Below are 4,832 nucleotides of genomic sequence, written 5' to 3' on the forward strand. Positions count from 1 at the left end.
TATAAGCCCCATGATGGAAAGACTTAAAGATGAAACTGAGAAAAGTTGAAAGAAATTAGATTAGCAGGTTCTGTTAAATTGTTATATGTACCTTGCTTAAGTTTCCGTTCATTAATATCCACCCAATTACATAAAGCAAATTTAGACAAAAAAAGAAGGCTATTTGCTGTTTACAAGTTTATTTCTAAGTTGCAGCAAAGATTATTTCCACTTCCCCATCTTTTTAGAAATTCCTGTATTCTCCCGTTCAATCTTGGCTGCCACCACTAGATAAACAGAAAATGTGAGGACCTTTTTTCTTGCATCTGTATTGGAAACCTTAGCAGCAGACATTAACAGCAGCAGGTCTGTCAGAGATGCATTTGTTTATATTTCTAAGAATGTGTTTGGAGTTGTTCCTTAAAGTTTTACTATTAATCTGTTATATCATATATGGTCAAGGAATGTGGTTTGTAAAATTTCCAATTTCTGAAATGAATTAAAATAAATAGTCTTTGAGAATGTTGGTATATCCTTGGCTGATGAGGGCTAAATCTTCTATCTGTAGCTATTAATTCAACATATAATTAGATTATCATATTAGAGTATTACTCAATGCCCTTTCTAAATCAACTTTATAAATTTGATTTGTTAAATACTTTCATAGATACATGCATATAATTCTTGTATTTTTTTCCCCTTTCTTTTTAGGTATATAGTAGTTTCTAACTCATATATCTTACTCGGCACATGAAAGTTAATCACAATATTACCTTCATTGTGGTATATTTTATGCCACTCCCCTTTTTTCCCCTTTTTCTCCTCCTCCTGCCCTGTTTCCTCTTCTCTTTTCTTCTTTTTCCTTGCCTTTCTAGTATTTCTGACTTTCCTGTATTGTTTTGTTTTACTGTGCTTCACAATACTAAATTGGACTTGGATTTAATCCATTCTGAGTGAAATTATTTTTTAATTGAGCAGTTTAAAGCATTTAAGCTTATTGGCACAACTATCATTTTGATTTAACTTCCAAGATCTTGTTTCATGCTTTCCGTTTTAATGTTTTCTTTATTTCCTGATTTTTAATAGCCATTTATTTATTCGACAATGTTTACTGAGCATCAATTGTGCCAGATATTGTGAAACATACTATGTTTTCATTGCTTTATTTTATTTTATTTTGTGTCGGAGAAGATAACTCTTACTCATCTTTCCGGTAAAGCCTTCTTTAACTGCTTGATTTAAATTATGTTCCCCTATTATTCTTTTTCCTTATACCCTTTAATTTTTCTACAAAATACTTAGCAATTCTTAATTTGTGCAAATATTACTGTAACGTATATATATCCATAACACTCCGTGAGGATAGGCTTACCACCATACACCCAGAGTCTGGAAATTGTTGCCATATAGTGAGGGGCTCAATAAGAAATGATAGAAGAAAAGACAGAGTGAATGAATAATGTAGGTAGCCTTAAAATTTCAAATTGTGGCTATCCTTAATCTTAAAAATTTCAAATTGTGGCTATCCTTAATCTTAAAAATAATTTTTAAAAAAATGATTCTATATTGAGAGATAGGATCACAGGCTATTTCTATTTATTTTCTTCTTTATCCTTTTTGTATTTTTAAATGTTTTATGATCATTATTGATAAAGAATGAATCTTACCCTATTTGAAGAAGAAATTAGCATTAATTTGTCATACCATCACTAACACTAATTTTAAACCCAGATTCCCTTGATGAACTCAATAATATCCTTTTCATACTTGACAAAATAGTATAACATTTGTGGGAGCATTGCCACTGAAGATAGGATATAAATGATTTGATTTCAGCATTAGAAAGTTTACAAAAGTCCTTGATTAAATTTGGTTACAGAAATGTTATGTAGTTTTTAATCAGATGTTTTTTAAAGAAAAGAGAAGTTTCTAGGACAAACTAAAGACACCAAAGATTTGGGCATCCCAAATGACCTATCAAAAGACCCTGTTACTTCTGATTCTATTGCTTGTCTACATTGCCTTATTTTCTTTTTTTTTTTTTAATATTTATTTATTATTATTATTATTATTTTTTTTAATTACATTAAAAAAATGTATGAGGTCCCATTCAACCCCACCGCCCCCGCCCCCCACTCCCCCCACAGCAACACTCTCTCCCATCATCGTGATACATCCATTGCACCTGGTAAGTTCATCTCTGAGCATCACTGCACCCCATAGTCAATGGTTCACATCATAGCCCAGACTCTCTCACGTTCCATCCAGTGGGCCCTGGGGGGATCTACAGTGTCCCGTAATTGTCCGTGAAGCACTATCCAGGACAACTCCACGTCCCGAAAACGCCTCCACATCTCATCTCTTCCTCCCGTTCCCCACACCCAGCAGCCCCCATGGCTACCGTTCCCACACCCATTCCACATTTTCTCTGTGGACATTGGATTGGTTGTGTCCATTGCACACCTATGTCAAGTGAGGGCTTAGATTCCACGTGGGTACTGGATGCACTCTTCCCGCTTCTAGTTGTAGACACTCTAGGCTCCATGTTGTGGTGGTTGACCTTCTTCAACTCCATGTTAGCTGAGTGGAGTAAGTCCAATAAGTCAAAGTGTAGGAGCTGAAGTCTGTTGAGGCTCTGGGCCTGGGTGTCATATTATCAGTCCAGAGATTCAAATCCCCTACATATATCTTAAACCCAGCACCAACTACAATTCCAATAAAGTAGCATGCAAGTCTTGTGAAAAGAGATCCCCTCTGAGTCCATTTCCATCACGCAGAACACACCAGCTCCAAAGAAGGGCCATCTGTCATGGCAGTGAACCCCTTCTGCCATGACCATAGAACCCGTGGGTCTCTTTATCCCTCAAAAGAACCAATACCTGGGGTTGTATCTACCTTATCTGTCTCTTAGACTCTGTTCAGTTGTACATAGGGGTATTCCTTCTGACAACCTCCAGACTCTTTTTTAGAGACTCACAGCCTTATAATCTCATTTCTCCTTTCCATTTCTCCCTTACATTAGGTCAAACCGCTTCCCGAAGTCATGTTATTATATGTAGATAGGTATATTCTGCTGTTCCGCATTGAATCTTTAATTCAAGGTCATTTTCTAGTTGCTTCTTCAGCTGGTATGTGGTAGTGATCCCTCAGTGCCAGGGACCTTATTTTCTGAACATAATCTCTAAATTAAGAGAAAAACAGGATTTTCTAGTAGAACTTAGAAACTATGAAAGTGTTCTACTACTCACTTGTTTCTAGGTTTCTGCGCACACTAAACTGTAAAATTGTCAGTGCAGGACTCATTTGTTTATTGGCAACAATACCTGTCACTTAAAATAACTGGAATGAGTGAAACTATACGTAGTTTGGGGAAGAATGTTACATGATCATAAAAATGATTCTTGTCAAATAATTTGATTGTTAGCATACTTTAAATTCAGTTAGACTGGAAAACCCATCTTTCTGTTTCATAATGGAACTTTTTCAAAATGTTTTCAGCTCTTCCACTTCCTTCTTCAGTATCCTTTGGCCCTGAGTTCATGCAACAGCAGTTGGTCTGAAACCATCAAGGTAAGATGCACTTACCTAATGACAAAGGTACAAATTTAAATGAAGGGATTTATTTATGCCAACAATAATGTGCTCTAGAATGGATTGCAAAATTATAGATCAAAAGCCATTTTACCTATTCTAAAATCACAAAGAACTGAAGTTGCCTTTTCTTGAACCAAACAAGGATTGTCATAGCGATAAAGTAGAAGCTTTACAAATAAATTTGGAAGATGAGACTTAACAGAAATGTAATCTTGTAGAAAATTAGAAAAATACATAAAGGTACATAAGAGAAAATAAAAACTGTTTTAATCCTAGGCATGGCTTTATTTTTTTTTTAAACGGAGATATATGGCAGAGACTAGGACCATCACATAGAGTTTCAAGTAATCCAAAGTAGTAAAAGTGCAGCTGCCAACTTTAGGACAAACTTTGTGGATATTGGTTAAAATAATATGTATAAACTGGCTCAACTGAGAAAGGATCTGCCCAATTGCAAAACGACAAAAACTAAAAAAACCAAAGACCAACAGATCAAGCTTAAATTGAGATTTAGAGGTGTTCTTTAAAAATTGTTGAATGTGGCTTCTCTTAAGCAAAACTCTGCAAATAAATGGACTATCTTCTGCAGACATGGCACATGACTCCTGTGGCTGAGACTCCCTGACGTGGGGGGATTTTTACCAAGCACTAACCAGCAATGAATTTGGAAAAAAACCTTGACCAAAGGAGGAATTATTAAACAAAACAGTTTTTATGACTGAAAGATTTCCAAGTGAGCTGGGAGGTCATTTAGGAGGTGACGCTCTCAGGCAGATTTCGCAAATCGCCACAGTAAACAAGGTCTCAAGCAAAAGTGTTCCCGAGAGCTCTAGGGACATCTAGACACTAGAGGCAAGACACAAAGCCTCATAAATCAGTACCTCCTTGGTAGGTTTTATCTGGGGATATGAAAATTGATTTCTCTAATATAACAGATATATTCATTTATAATCCCCCCACCAATAAACTCCTTTTATTTGAAGCTATAATTTTCAATGCACCTGTTAAATATATTTCGCAGAGACTTAAATCTTCAGATTGTTCATATGCCAGTTGAGCCCTGAAATGCAGTAGAGTTGAGGCCAACTTCTACTCTCCAGTTCTTCAGGCTTCACCAGGACAACAAAACAATGATGGACCAGTCCCATCCCCAAAACAAGGAGTGTCTTCAACTGCAAACAAAACAATTCCTTTCCTCTGCCCCATAATATCTAAGTCCCTTCTCAACCTGAAGCAGAGTGGACATCATCCCAAATCCC

At 36.1% G+C, this 4,832-nt stretch overlaps 1 non-coding gene across 1 annotated transcript; it reads right to left on the minus strand.

Annotated features, from left to right (window-relative positions):
- Nucleotides 1-231: 231 nt before the first annotated feature.
- LOC111762625 (small nucleolar RNA SNORA31) lies at nucleotides 232-362 on the minus strand. The gene has a single exon (XR_002795701.1). It is a non-coding gene; the product is annotated as a small nucleolar RNA SNORA31 (small nucleolar RNA).
- Between the last annotated feature and the right edge of the window lie 4,470 nt (nucleotides 363-4,832).

This window comes from Dasypus novemcinctus, chromosome 1, assembly GCF_030445035.2.
Source record: "Dasypus novemcinctus isolate mDasNov1 chromosome 1, mDasNov1.1.hap2, whole genome shotgun sequence".
In the NCBI taxonomy this organism is placed as follows: Eukaryota; Metazoa; Chordata; class Mammalia; order Cingulata; family Dasypodidae; genus Dasypus; species Dasypus novemcinctus.